We start from the raw sequence: 16956 nt of genomic DNA, 5'->3' as shown, positions 1-16956 counted from the left end.
TTATGGAGAAATTAGGTTCTCATCATTCATTTTGCTACTCCATTGATTAAAATCCTATTCATTCAATTTTTGATCAAGGTTATTGCGTATTAATAACATCATTAATTATTTCAATAATAAAATATTTTTTTATTTCTAAATATATTCATTTAATGTTAAAAACGTTACAATTAATATATTTATATTTATGACTAAATTTTTTATCATATATTTTTAGTTTTAGTTTGTACCCATTTTTTGTCACAGCCCGTCCCGAATTATTTTATTGACAGAGTGAAATATCTATTTTGCCCTTGGACGTTGAGATGTGTTGTGTGTGACATGTTTTTAAAAGGGGACCAATATGTTAAGTTCCTAAGTGTTAGGACCCATTGAGGACTTAAACTTTTGTTTGTTTTGGTTGGTAGCCCAAACTAGGACAACACACACACACCCAAACAACCCCGTTGACCATTCTCTTGGATTTCATCCATCGTCCGTACAAGTTGTACGGTCACTCTTCAAACTAGCTTCATCTTACTCGGATCGAAGTCGAGGAGGTTGCTTTTGTGTTCTTGGTGAACTCAAGAGCTCATCCATACCCTTAGTTCGACGTGAGAGCTCGTAAAACCCGGAAACCAGAGAACCTGGATTGTGAACATTGTTCATGTGATCGTAATTGTTGAATTTTCAGCGAGTTTTAAGGTCATAGGAAGCCTTAAAACATCTTCACGAGGCTCGGGGAGTAACTTTGGAGTGTTTTGGACGTCGGGAAGCTCGGGTTCAACGAGTTACAGAGGTGGCCAGATTATCGTGCTTTTTCCAACGAGATCCTATGAATTTTAGGGCTTAAAATTGGTAAGGTTTTGTCCTACTCGTTGTAAGCTTCATTGTGGTATAAAATTCATGAGTTTTGGTTGAAAAATGAAGAAGATATGAAGGTTTAAACTTTTTCCCAGTTTCCGGCGACGACGACGATCTCTGGCGAACCAAGGAAGACGAAGGAGAATATTCCGTCAAGTTTGACGGAATATTCTAACGACGTCAGGCAACGCCGTCAACTTTTATTAAGATTTTAACGGAATATTCCTAATGGCCGTTAGGTTTAGTTAGAGTTTGGCTGCGCGTGGGTGGAAATTTTTTCTAAAAATATGGGGATGTTCGTGGTGTTGAGTAGATCACATTGGTATATTCAAACACCCGATTTGACCATTGTATGAGAAGTTATTAGCTAGTTTTGGTTATATGCTTTAATTAACGTTTATTTAGTTATTTCGCATATAGGTGAGACCTATCTTGAGGACGTGTACCATCAATCGAGGCTCGGGGGCTACGACCCTTCGACATATCAGTGAGTGGGCTTTTGGTTTTCCGTATATACCTATATACTTGAGATTTTTCCCAGAAAATGAATTTGAATGATTATACGTTTTGAAATGCCATGCAAAGTATCTGTCTATTTTATTTATGCATTAGTAGTTGCATATATTTATGATTGGTGCTGCGGACGCACAGGTAAGTGCCAGGTAAGTTCATAAATTAAAGATATGAGATTGCTTTAGTTATGCGAGATATGATGTGTTGCATTGAGAGCTCATAAACCTGCACCCCGGTGTTAGTGCTCCCGCCCAGAGTTAGGGCATAATCCTTCACGTGATGTTCACCTCCCGCACCATATGCTCACCTTGGATCCAAGTTAGGTGCACAAGCTTGTCGTACAGACCACTTTAGGTGGTTCCGACTCATAGGTGACTCGCGATCATTCGCACAGTCTTCACGTGATCGTAGCACTACATCATATTTATTTTACACCTAATCTTGTTGTACATACCACTTTAGGTGGTTCCGACTCATGTGCAGGATTTGATATGGTTGAGATTGGTTATGAGCTATAGACTCAGCCGTGCAGGTTAAGTTAGGTGGATCCTGCTGATATGATATCTGGCATTGATATATTTTAATTGGATTACTTATAGCATTTCATTGAGATACTTTGGCATGATATATTTCTATGGATTTTCATCCTGAGCATGATTTCTGACATAACATATATTATATTTCATGGGAAATTATACAGGTTTTACGGCGAGGGGTTAGAACTTTTGAGAAATGAAATGATTTTGAAAAACTTTATTTTTACCCACTCACACTTTTTGTTTTGTGCCCCTCTAGGTTTTAGGTAGAAGTGCTTTGGTGGCTCACGGGGATTTCGACGGTGGTTCTGACAAAACATCATAAATGTAGGATCACCTTTGGGTGCTATATAATTAGTACTTGTCGAGTCGGACTGCACTTAGGCTATTTATGCTATGATTGTGTATTTCACACTTAATCTTGCACTAGCACTTTATCTTATCCAGTGCTGCTAGTAGTTTGGTTTTTTATTTATTCATATTTCTCTATGTCAATTTTGCTTCTGCATTGTGCACATGTTTACGTCACTCTCGCGTGACGGCCAACACGTCCTGATGTAGGTCGGGGTGTGTCATTTTTAATTTGTACCAATTTTCTTTTCGGTTTTAATTTGTACCCATATATTAATTTCTTTTTGTGCCCATATTTTTTAAAGTTTATTTGTATTTGTACCCATATTTTTTTTATTTGTACTTTTTATTTTGCTAAATGTACCCATGCTAATTATATGTACCCATTCATGTTAAACTTTTTAATCTTAAAATGTACTCATTCTTAAATATATCAAGTTGTTATATGTAAAATGTACCCTTTTTTTATATAAAATCTATTCAGTTTTTTTCTAATCCATTTTTAAACTTATATGGGTACATTAATTCTTTTTTCTTTGATTTTAAAATGTATCCATGTCAAGTTTAATTGAAGAAATTTACTAATGTTATTAAGCCTAATCTTTATTTAATTTTTTTTTTTTTGTGATTTTGAACAATGTACCCATGTTTTGATACAATAATTTTTTTTTTTGGTTAATTTTGATGAATGTACCCATGTTTTTATATATACACACACGCAATAGTATATTTATATTTTAATATTTTTAATCCCACAAATTATGGTTTTTATTTAAAATGTCCTTTATATAAACAACTAAAATTTCTAATTTTAATTTAAAAAATATAGTAACGTACATAGAAATAAATTATTACATTAATTTCAGGGATCTCGATCAAAAATTAAAAACCAACAAGGTTTCAATAAAAAAATATTCATAGATAAGGACCGCATCCAAAGTCTTCCATTTATTATTCTAACAAAATAAAAAAGAATTTAGATATATATTAGAGGTTATTTTAGGAATAATAGTGGGTGGAAAAATAACACTTCAAATTTTTAATTTTTTTGTGAAGTCTTGATAGGGATTTTACTACACATGTGAACGGGCAAAAAAACTCCTATTATACTTGCAAGAATCACAAGGTTGTTGTAGTATAAACGGATCTCGCAAGTTTGTTCTCCACATGGATTATTAAATAATTCGAAACAAACCAAATTCCAATTAATTATTGTAAAGTAGAAATTGAGATGATTGATTTTATAACCTACTTAAATTAAAAAACGAATTTAATTAATAAAAATAAGACACTCTGCAATATTAAAACTAGAGGGAAGAGAAAACAGTTTTGGGAGAAATCAAATTAAGAAAGCACTAGGGTTCCACCATCACCTAGCAATCCTATGAACTTTTACCAATTACTTATGATCTACACATGTCACTTTGAAGGTTAGATTTTCCAAATTCATATTCTACTTGGAACATCCAACATAGAATGTATATCTAACATGCAACCCGTCCGGACGTTCGGATCAAATCTGAACATGAAAGACTCATTATGCTTTATGAAAACCCTTTGAAAAACCATGCAATCCTTAAGACTTGGTGTTCATCCTAAGTGAAATTACAATTATTAATCACAAGAAGCCAGCGTCAATTTCAGGGAACCTTTCGACCAAAATTGCATTAAATTACTTTTCTAAAGATCCTAATGGTGATCAGGCATTAAGACAATTAAATAGTTTTTATCCCGGTGATTAACAATTCAAAGTATGCATGCAATCAATCATAAGCAATTAAATAAAAATCACATATTCATGCTAAGGCTCAAAGCTTCGCCCTAGCAAAAGAAATTAGTTACACATATTCATAATTGAGATCATAGAAAATATTATTAAGAAAAGAATTGAAAACACCTTAAAGTAGAAAATCTCCAAAACCCTAGCAATTCTCTGTCTCCAAAATTGCATAAAATAAAGCGTCCCGAAAAAATGTAGACGGCCAAGCAATATATCTGCTAAGCCCCCACACATACCCTAAAAACAGGTCCTTTATTCCCCCTAGGAAAATAAAATTAATAATAAAATAAAATAGGAAACATAACCCTAAATTAAATGGTAAAATTCGCCTAAAATCTTAACAGCCACGTTTTGGACCCATAAGCTGCTCCAAAACTGGCCCATTATAGCTGGATTTAATGTTTGGAATATTCTGAACACTTCTTCAGAAGGCCACGAACCCATCCGAGGTCATCTTGGGCTCCAAAAATGTAATTTAAGCCCAAAAACGTCATTTTCCAGCACTGCGCATTGCTTCTTTATTCCATCGCCAGAAAATAACTGCTTGGTAAAAACATCCCAAATTTTGATACAAATACGCCAAGTGACTCACGAATGTCCTTCAACTGGAATTACTCCAAAATTCATCCATTTGATCCTGTTTTGCTCCAGAGGAAGTCGAAAGTCCTATATTGAAAATACAATTCAAAGTATCAAAATTCTTTCAAAATATTAACCAAAATATACTAAGATTAGAGTAAAATATATAATATAAAATCTACTCATCATGAAGGATGAGATTATAATGTGAGTGAGAAACTAAGATATTGAGGTGGGTCTAGTTATTATATAATAATAAGGAGATGATTAATTGAATTTGAATTTAGTTACTTCTTTTTGTAGAAATTACTTTTAAAAAGTAATTTGGGAAATAGAAGATTTGGATATCATATAACATTAACACCTACAGTCTACAGAGATAAGATATTAAAATGAGAAGGTTGCTAGCATTGTATGTTTTCGTGTGTGCGTTTGGGTATTGCCAACCTTTTTAGTTGAGCTTATAAGGCCTTCCATGATTTGGAAATTTTTAATGAGAAATGTTTAGGAGACTCTCTCAAAAGTTGGACTTTCTATTGATTCTTTGTCACCTCATGTTTTTGCCACAATGTTTTATAATGTTGGCACGAAAATTGACGTTAAACAATTAGGTGATAAAAAGTCTATAAAAATACTCAATTTGAAAGAGTTTCTTTAGAATTTCTCATTATGAGTTTGATATTTGAAAATAGATGAAACTTGGTATACTAAGCATGAAATTTTGAGTTCAATACCACTAGACCGTAGTACTAAATAAACAATTATATAAAAAGTTAAAATCATTACAATAACAATGTTATACCATTATTACAAATCAAGTTCATACCATTATATTAACAAGAGAAATGTTAGAGAGACCCCTTAAAAAGTGAAAAAGTAAAACTCTCTATAAACTTTATGACACCTTATGCTTTTGCATAATCATTTATAATAATAGTACATAAATTAACGTTAAATTTAGGGCTGGTTCGGGTCGGGATCCCGAATCAAAACCCAAAGCCCGAATCCCAAACCGACTCCTTTCGGGATGCAATTCTAAAACCCGAAACCGTACTAAAATTTCGGTGTTCCCGAATTTCGGGATTCCCGAAATTGTTTCGGGTTTTCGGTTCGGGATCGGGAATGACTGCAGTCCTAATTTAGAAGATCGAATCAATGCAGATCCCAAATCCCAAATTTGCAGACAAACCCTAAAAATTCAGAGAGTCAACAATACAAAGATCGAAAAAGCCCTCGATCAAAATTCAAAAGCAGAAAGCCAAATACAAAGATATCAAGCAGTAATTGAAATAAGGGGATTTTCATTTATTCTAAATCTCCAAATTGAAAGTTCAAAACCTTCTCAATTTTAGAATCCAAATCAAAATCAAGGTACAATAATTTCATGAATCTTGACACCTTCATTATCATATCAGAGAAGTTTCGGTTTGGAGGTCGTTCGAGGTGGAACCATGGAAGCCTGGATCTGGAATATGGAGGAGTCATAGAGGTGTGGTGGTCGATCGGACATGTTGAGTCAGCTCACAGAGGGAGGAGGAGGAGAGTAGAGTGTAGAGTGTAGAGACGATTTGAGAGATTCAAGAGAGTGTTGAGTTTGTTGACATAGCTTAGGAGGAGAGGAGAGAGTGCAGAGATATTTGAGAGGTTAGAGAAAGAGTGCAGGTCGTCTGAGTGAGAAAGGGAGTGCTGGCACGTTTGAGAGATTAGAGAGAGTGAGGTCTTTTACACAACGGTTGAGATTTAATCTCAACCGAATCCAACGGTTACAATTTATCCTAATATGTATAATATATAATAAATAAATGTATAATATGTATACAAATCGGTTCGGGATTACCGAACATCTGCCAACCAAGTCCCAATTCCCGTACCGAATCTATAGGATTTTTTCGGTATGGGTTACCGAACTTTTCGGGATATTTTATTTCGGGAATTTTCGGTTTTGAATTCGGGAATTTTCGGTCGGGTTCGGGTAATTCGGGATTTTTTTCCAGCCCTAGTTAAATTATCATGTAATAAAGAATTAAAAAAAAAATCACACTTTTGAAAAAATCACCACCAACTTTGAGCCTTTGAGAGTCTCACCATAACACCATTACAGTGTTACATAATTCGCGAATGAAATTCATATGCACAAACCGCGAGAAAGTTGGCACAGATTCTTGCCTACCTCAGCACAAAGTGCACTTAGTCGTTGGTTGAGTATCCCAAAAAAGTGTGCGTCCCATCAGCTTCGAGAAGTTGACGTAAGTAGGTTGGTTGGACCCATTTTTGGGCTGCCCAACGGGTTTGTCCTCCTCTTTTTATCCAGGGGTAGGTTGGACCTACTTCAGGCTTGACTGGAATAATAATGTTATTCAGCCCAACCTTTTCCTCTCGGTCTCATTATTAAGATAGACTTGGTCCGTATAGATTACGCCGGTCTCATTCGTCATATACAAAGTCACAGCATTAAATTAAATTAGTCCTTTTGGTGAAGGATTTTCATGAAATGAGGGTACCGCTATCATGACATTGGTAGAGGACGTTACGATGGTGTTGCACTCATTTTATGTAAGTCGGAAATCATTTGGTGGCCATAAGCAGGAGTATTAGATTATCTTCAATGTAATCTTAATTTTAGTACTCAAGGCTCAATCTTATGATTTTGGACTCAAGTTTCGGACCCAAGACCTCCTAACTAAGCTGGACACCGACCTAGGACCTAGCACTTGAAGACCGGGCCGAGGGTATCAAAACGCAACTTAAAATGATATTGTTCAATTAAGATACTTCTTTAATCTTATGTTATGCAAAATATTAACATTAAGATACTTCCTTAATCTTATGTTATGCAAAATATTAACATTAAGATACCTCTTTATTCTTATGTTATGCAAAATATTAACATTGTATGGTTATTAAAATTGTCCTATCCAATCTAGTGCTATCCCATCTCATTCAATATCCTGATTAAAATCCAATACAATCATGAGTACTAAAGGAAACCTTGGTTTTGAGGTTTGATTGACAGGCCAAGTAACTCGGAAGGAATGTAAACAAAGACGCTTATTTTCTATTCATGAGATTTAAATCTAAAATCTCTCGTTTATAATTTCTATTGGTGAAAATAGTTGATGGGAAAATCAATGTTGTAGTTTCCACCTTTGCTAATAGATTAGCACACTCCTTGGTATTACGTGTTGGTAGATTGAGGCATTTTGTATACAAAATTCATTATTTTCTCAATGATGAATTACAGTTTGGATAAAGGAGAATTAGAATGAATAATGCTCTTGTTCCTAGTTCCCCCATCTACGATTAATGTATCTTCACTGGACGAACATAATGATCCAAACTATTCATTCTCTTTATCATCACGTATATGAGAAAATTCCTTCAATTTGGAGATCGTTTAGTCATTCATGTGCATCAAACGAATGAACAATTCATTATGACGATGTTAGCGACCTGTTATCAAAACCGTTAAAAGTGACACAGATGAATGACTTAACGATCTCTATATTGAATAATTTTTTGCACATCTAATCTTTAGATGATGATAAAAAGAATGAATGGTTCAAATTATAATCATAGGTGAGGGGACAAGTAAGTTCTCCCGTAAGGGAACACAAGCATTATTCAATTTAAAAACCACGGATTCTTCCAAGAAGAGATCATTAACTAGTAAATGGTTATTTGATGAGATCGTACTAGTGGGGACTAAAAAAAGGAATTATCATAAAATTAAAGCATCTTCGAACTTTTGTATTAGATGTAATTATCAACACATTTAAAAGGTGGCAAATAATGGATTGGTTTGATGGATAAGATTTTTCTCTTAAATTCAATGCGTTGTGTTTTAAGTTTAAATTCTCTCATTCTTGTAGTTTAGATGATTTTAAGGTAACTTATCATATTATTTGTATAAAAAAATAAAGTAGAGTAAATTATAGTAATGGTCCCTCAATTCTACTCCAATTGGAGCAATGCTTCCTCAACTAAAAATCCATTACCATTGGTCCCTCAATTTATCAAAACGTGCAACTATGGTAACGTGCAACTATGGTCCTTTTTGTCAATTCCGTCAAAATAAGTCATGTGTCATGCATGAGGCTATATCAAAGGGCAAATATGAAAAATCAAATAAGAAAATTTGTATCAATGGTCTCTCAACTTTAACTCAACTGGAGAAATGGTCCCTCAAATTTAACCCAATTGGAGCAATGATCCCTCAATTTTAACCAAATTGTAGTAATGATCATTCCAACATAACTCATTTTGACAGATGCTGCGTAAATTAGATAACAAAAATTAAACTCATTAAGTCTCGAATTTTAGTGCTCGCAAGTATACGAATCGGATGATTGTATAGCATATAAGCACGGATATCGTCCCACAGAGATCGAATTGATTCTAAAATCTTACTAACCAAATTGAAACAAATCATAGTGGAGAAGCTTTAATGGAAAAGATATGAAACTTTGAAATTAAACTAAAATATGAAATATGACTTTAAATTAAATGCATGAAATAATAAAATTAAAACATAAGAAAATAAGACCTAGGGCATCCGAATTCACTGTAACCAATTCTACTTAATTATCTTAATATGTTATGCTCAAGTAGTTCTCCAATATTGATGATCGATTTTCCCTAAATTATTCAATGACCATGACATCTGGTTGCTTCAAAAGTATCCTTACATGTTAACCCTCTATGACATCTAGATGGATTTAAACAAGTAAGAACCCATTAAGCTCTATGGAAATCGTTGAAAAATCACACAAACCCTAATTGCATGGCATCTACAAATAGGTGTTTATGATATCAATTGCAAGAAGCTAAACCCAAGTTGAGCATGGCATCTACTCTAACTTGCATCAAATCAACCTAATTTATACTTAGATGGTGATCAAGCATCTAAATAAAAATCAAGCGTATTACGAATAGCAAAAGATACTCAATAAAGATGAAAAAACATGACAATAACAATGCCACAAGACAATTAAATATTCATGACTAGGGTTACATCGTAGTCCTAGTAAAGAAGAAACAAACTAAAAAACTCTTCCCTTTTTCCTTCCTTGCCCCAGTCCCCCTTTGGAATATGAATTGTGCGTTTTTTTTTTTTTTTTTTTTTTTTTGTGGCTTTCTACTTCACAATGGAGAATCAATCTCCACATATAAAACCTACGGCAAAGGTTACTAAAGGCCAATTAAAATGACCATTAATCCTAGGTTAATGGACTTTCAAGTCCTTATTAAAGAAAAGAAAAATAAACGGAAATAATAAAAACTAGAAATTAAGTTCTCCCCTAAAGTCCATTGAATAGCGTTCCCATGTCTATTTGATCTCCAAAACCGTTGCAATTTCATCTTCTTGTTGTAATGCACATGTCTTCGCGCAGCTAGTTAGCCTCGTGCTTCACTGGAATTACTGTAGACACCCGAAATCTCCATTTTCCACTTCTTTTTCACGTAACTCCCGTATTGAATGCCTATAAATTAAAACAAAATAAATTAGTGCATTTAACCCCTTCATATATACAAAAATCCAAAGGAAATATATGATAAAAATATATGAAAATATGCACCCATCAACAAAATTCTGAAGGAGTTGACGAAAATGATCATAGCTACAGTTTTGATGAGTTGAGGGACCAATTGTAATTAATTTTTAGTTGAGAGACCATTACCCCAATTTAATTAAAGTTAAGGAACCATTGATAAATATGGGATAAAAATTGCTTCCGAAATTATCAGTAATTCCCTTGTAAAAGTACTTAGGACTTCCTTCTAATTTTTGTCTAAATTTTATGTTTATTGTCTTATCCAGACAATGACATTTTTTTTATAGAAATGAAAAACAAAAAACATTCAATAAAAATTTAAAGGCTTTCCACGTATGCACGTGCATTTGTGTTTTAGAGCAATTTCAGCGGTCCAAGAAAGGCAAAAGCAAGGGCAATTCTAATGCGCCAAACCCACCAAATTTGCTACAACGGTCCAAATAATGGAGGGCAAATTGTGATATTCTTGCTTAATTTTGCCTTACCATGATAAAATGAGGGAGAAAAATTTTAGTTGTGTTCATACCTTGCAAGTTTTTTACCCATGATAAATTTCACTTGTTTCTGTCAAGATTTGTTGTTTTGCAGGATCCATTCCTTTGTTCATCTCTTGAGTGTGGGCGAGTGAAATTAGTTTTAGGCTTGGGGTATTTTATCAAGGAAACCAAAGGGGGGGATTGTGAAGTATATAATTATTGTTTGGCTTTCCTTGTTAATTCTTGTAAATTGTACCACACATGTTCTAGATAGTTTTAGGGTTAAAATGCTTCTTTTGGAATCATACTGCTAGAAATATTCATCTCAAGAGCTTAACTTCTCACATTAAAGGTTTGTTCATATATGTGCATTTCATGCTAATATTTCCAGTTCATTCTATCTAGTGGTTCTGTCTTGTCCAAATATCTCGTTGCTTTCCAGTTTACTGGGCACACACTTTAATCCAACCCACATGGGTCAACTGACACATATTTTCCGAGAGTGATTTTTAACCTTAGATATTTCCTAATTGTATATAGACTTGGCACGTGTCTCTTTGTTCCCTTTATTTGAAATATGCATGCCTCTCTTTATAAAGATCATGCTAGGGTTCATTTGGTCTTTGGGGTTTGAGGTTGGAAAAGTTTTTTAGAGCTTTATTTTCATCTCCATCTCAGATCTCCTAGGAGCATCAAACATATTTTATGGGTAATGTTCTTCATCGAATATTCCTAAATTTATCTTTGAAATTGCTTGCTTAAATTCGTTTTATATGCTCATTTGTTTTGGCTAGGAGTTTTACATTTTCATAAAAGAGTTGTTTTCAGCTTGGAGTTGCCTCTTTGTTTTTACTTGAAAACCCTAGCCACAAAATCACATTTATGCACTAAATACCCACATCATTGCATATCAGGGTAGCATTGTGTTTGTGATTTTGATCTTTGTTTTTAGGTCAAGTTTTTCAAGTTTCAATTATTCAAACTGACCTTTTTTTTTGGATTCGTATCAGTTTCATCTTTCAAGTGTTTGACTGGTGAAATTGACTAGACATTCGAACCTAGATTTGCATATCATTACCATATCATCACATGCATAGTTTATGTGTTGGTCTCGGTGCCACAAGGTGAAGAGTTTAGGAGGAGCTGCCATCTTGTGAAGACTGGAGACAACACTATTTCGATGCCACAAATTGAAGAGCTCAGGAGGAGTTGCCACTTCGTGAAGACCGAAGGAATCCATCTTGTGTAAAGCAAGGTTGTACAAAGGTAAAGCTGCTTCGTAGATAAGGATCTAGGAATTGAGCTTGTGTGATCTTTCTATGAACCTTGATTATACTAGTGGATTTGACTCAGTGGAGAGTCCCCAATTTTTTAACCCATAGTTTGTGTGTTGGACTCGGTGCCATAAGGTAAAGAGTTTAAGAGGAGTTGTCATCTTATGAAGACTGGAGACAACACTATTTTAGTGCCACAAGATGAAGAGCTCAGGAGGAGTTGCCACTTCGTGAAGACTGAAGGAATCCATCTCGTGTAAGGCAATGTTGCACAAAGGTAAAAATGCTCTGTAGATAAGGATCTAGGAATTGAGCTTGTGTGGTCTTTGTATGAACCTTGATTATACTAGTGGATTGGACTTAATGGAGAGTCCCTGATTTTTTAACTCAAAGGTGAGTTTTTCGGGCTAAAAACTTCTTGCGTTGTTGTCTCTTAAGCTTGTCCACATATCTTATTTGCTTGCATATGTTTCATACATCTTATGAATTGTTATTTGATAGTGTTAGACTAAGTTTACACTGCATATTATGAGCAATGAACTGAATTGTTGTTGACTAGGATAACTTGTAGTGAACTAAGTTTGATTCGTAGAATTGCCTTTGATTAATTGATGAATCTGTACTTAGTTGACTAGTGAGCTTGACTAGTCAATCCATCATACTTTAATTCATAATTGCTTTGTCATTGCTGTTTGCATAATGAATTGATTTGTAAATGTGTTCAAGCTTAGGAATTATTGTTGTGAAACTAATCTGGACATACTATGATCAGTTGAACGTATTAGTCAGTTATGTTTTGTTCTTGCAACTGCACTTTATATCACTGACTAACTTGTAGCTAGTTAACTAGCTCATTTGACTAGTCTACTATGCAAAATTAAAATTTTAATTGCAGGATATTCCGCCTAGTACCCAATTTCACAAGTGTTAGGCTCCACCAAGCCTGTTTGAATGCCCGACCTTCTTTGCTAGGCCTTGCGTCTGCTGGGTTAGGGCAATGTCAGCATGGCGTTAGCAACCAAAAATCAGGTCTCACACCTTTTCTTTAAATCAAAGCCCAACGACTCTTTGCTAGGTTTGGCCACAACCGTTGAATTTTCAAAGTCCTAATGGTCTGGACCGTTGGGTTTTCAATGGTAAAAGCAATTGAAAATAGGGATGTTTTGATATAGACGCCTCGTTTTTAAATGTCATAGACTAAATATATATTCCTTTTGCAATTTGATTGAACATTTTCCCTACAATATTGGTACTTTAATTTTATTTCATTAGAAGTCTATTCACGTTAGCATTCCCTTTTTTCCTCATATTTTTATGCATCTCTTATTATGATGATTTAAGATTTTATTTTTATTTTTCATTAAAATATTTATTTTAGTAAATTAAATAGAATGTAACAAAACTCATTGTTAGGTACGTTTGGTTATATCGGTACATTTGATTATAATGGTACATATAGTTACTTGGTACATTTGAATTTTTGGTCCATTTGGCTTCTTGGTACATTTGAATTTTTGTACATTTAGTTTTTGGTACATTTGTATTTTTGGTACGTTTGTTTTCAAAACATAAGTTTTATTACTTTTTTGTCCTAATAATGAGGAATTACTTTAATTAATTATTTTATTTTAGAAGGAGTTGTTAACAATGTAAAAGTTTTAAATTACTTTGATTAATTATTATTTTTATTTATAGAAAGAGTCATTAATCAACGGACAATAGCCTTTTTGTTAATTCAAAATTATATGATTTATCGTTATTATTTAGCATTATCTACAATAATAAGGATTTATCTTTGATCAACTAAAAGTTGTTCCAGAGACTTATCTACCAAAAAACAAGACTATCTAGAGCATTGTGTATGAATCAAACATATTTTTAAACATTCCAAAAAGATGAATATTCATTTTAATATAGTTTATAATTGGGTATGTTTTAATTCGGGGTTGGTACGTTTTCGTTTGACGTTGGTATGTTTTCATTTAATGTTGGTACGTTTCCATTTGGCGTGCGTATACATTTAGATTTGAAAAGTTTAAATTTTTAGATTTAAATATAGTTGAAATTATTTAAAATATATAGCAAATATTTAAATGTAAATTAATTTCAATTAATCTGAAGTAGTTCAAGTCTTAGTATCTTAATCAAATATTTCAAAAGCTTAATCAAAAACTCAAAAAGCATAAATGTTTAGTCTAAGTCTAAAATGAGGCATCTAATTCTAATTTTCTCTTGAAAATATGATTGGTGTGTCATGTGGCACAACCTAGAGCATCTAATTTTCAGATGAGTAAGGAAATCAATGGTTAGGATCAATCCAACAATAGAAAATGGAAAAAATAGAAAGAAAATTTATTTTCACTATCAGGGAAGACGTTTCTTTGCTTGAGGCTTGGGTGCGTGTTGCTCATGACCTAATCACGAGAAATGAGGTGAGAATGTGACAAATGTCGAAGAAGATTCACGCACAATGTTTTGAGCAAATTCAAGGCACAATATATAACGTTGGATACGAATAATATTGTTTTAATATCGTATTTGGTTATATTAGTAGGCTAGGACTCGCCTTCTATTTTTAATTAATTAGGTTTGTTATAATGCTATGTTTTGTTTTGTATTTGAAATTAAATTATTGGAGTTAGACATGAAGTTTTATTTTCAAATAACAAACTTATAAAGTTCACACTTAAACACATTACAAGGCATAAAAATGAAAAAGATATATTTGTGAATAGTAATTGCCCTTGCCTTTTCCCAACGGGTGGAGTTGCACAAATGTAATTAATTTTTAGATTGATAATTACATGTCATTGCCCTTGCCCTTGCCTTCCTCCAACTGGTGGAATTACTTTTATGAAATCACTAATTAAGGCATTACCAGCGATACGCGCGGGGGGGGGGGGGGGGAATTTGTGGGACCGGTGGAATTACTTTTATGAAATCGCTAATTAAGGCATTACCAGCGATACGCGCACAAATATTGCCAGACAAAAAATGTTTAGCCAATTGCAAAAATGGGGGGGGGGGGTGGGGAATTTGTGGGACCGGTGGAATTACTTTTATGAAATCACTAATTAAGGCATTACCAGCGATACGCGCACAAATATTGCCAGACAAAAAATGTTCAACCAATTGCAAAATTTGGGGGGGGGGGGGGGAATTCATGGGACCCATAGATCTTGACTGCTTGCCTAATTGATGGTTGTCTGTGGTTGTGCCAGTTGGCGATGCTAACATCATTATGATGTCAACCACGTTATTATTATTATTTTTTGAATCCAGATTCTCTTTGTAAGGATCTCGGGGATCCGTCAATCCTGTCTGTTCATCGTACATCGTGCAGTCAGAAATACTTGACAAAAACTGACTGCACGATGTACGATGAACATACATGATTCATGGATCCCCAAGATCCTCACCAAAATGATCTGGAGAGGATCTTGTTGGCTTTTTTTTTTGTCTAGCGCTAAACGCGTTGAAGAGAAAGTGAAGCCGATAACTTTTGTTATCGTGGGGCCCGCATGGCTTTTATACAATAAAGCAGCAAAAGCTTTTCCATGTGGCTTGTCCTCTGTTGCTTGATCTTCAACGGTCAGGAGATTCAACGATTTTATAATATGTGATTTATAAAATTAAAAAAATTGTAAACAATTTGAAAATTTAAGAAAACATGAGAACACTATTTATAACAATACAAAAGTATTATATTGTTATAGGCCTATTTGACTGAACTATTTTAAGGAATAGAGAGAGGGATGCCAACAACAATAAGAGAGAAAAAGATAGATTTAATTGTGAGGCGTGTGTTATACCACCCCATTGTGCCTTTATTTATAGTAGTAGCATAGGTTAAATCCTTACCTTTTTAGGATTACAACTCTAATAGGATATTAACTACTAAATGGAATATTCAAAGATATCCCTAGATACACTTGGATTTACGCAATCACATTCTTATTTTAAATATGACAACAACACTTCTCTTTGAGTGTGTAAATACTCAAACAAAACATCACATCAGATCTTCAATCGATAAGGTAGAATAGTTGATGAAGTTGGCGGCACAACGGGCGAATTCGAGTCTCAAATTTAAAGAAAGTATGCATTGGTAGTAAAACTCACAAAATCTTGCTACGGTAAAACCTAAGGTAGGTGAAAACCCATAGATTAAGGAGAAAAGTGAGAAGTATGCATAATGTCTAAAACAAACGTCAAACATGACGAAAATAGTGAACTCACGGAGTATGATCATCTTAGGATGGATGCCTCATCAAAACCTCGTTAGGTAGCAAAAACCCAGTGGGAAAAATGCTCATAATCGTAGGAAAAAGAGTACATTAAGATCAAGTGAGTATGCTTCTGGATACTCCCCCTGAGTTTGACATAACTTCCAAATAAGAGAACTACAAGCAATTCAACTTAGATAATTTACGCATACCGATTCTTTGGATGAGTTTTTGAAAAGTAGAATTGGGCAATGACTTGGTGAAGAGATCAGCCAGGTTGCCCTGGGAACGAACTTCTATGTTTTGATGTTGTTGTTGCTAGTGAGAATAAAAGAACTTCGGCGTTATGTGCTTGGTGTCTCCTTTGATGTATCCCTTATTTAACTGCTCGATACATGCTACATTGTCTTCAAAGATCGTCGTAGGAAAGTCAACGATGGAAGTAAGACCATTAGTGCTTCGAATATGTTCTATGACTGCTTTCAACCAAAAGCACTTCCGCAATGCTTCATGAAAGGCGAGAATCTCAGCATGGTTCGAAAAAGTTGCAACTAGCATTTGCTTGGTAGACCTCCAAGATATAACGGTGTCTCCAACGGTAAAGACATAGCCCATTTGAGAACGTGCCCTATGTAGGTCAGACATATATCCAGCATTTGCGTAACCAACAAGGCGGGAATCAGCCTGAAAACAGAGGGGGCATCACCTCTTGAGGATTCGTGGGTGTAAAACAAGCCCAAATTCGTTGTACCCTTGAAGTAGCAGAAAATATCTTTAACACCATTCCAGTGGCTGCGTGTGGGCGTATTGCTGTAACTAGCCAAAA

This window comes from Malus domestica, chromosome 07 (assembly GCF_042453785.1).
Source record: "Malus domestica chromosome 07, GDT2T_hap1".
NCBI classification, from domain to species: Eukaryota; Viridiplantae; Streptophyta; class Magnoliopsida; order Rosales; family Rosaceae; genus Malus; species Malus domestica.
Note: the sequence above shows the minus strand (reverse complement) of the source record.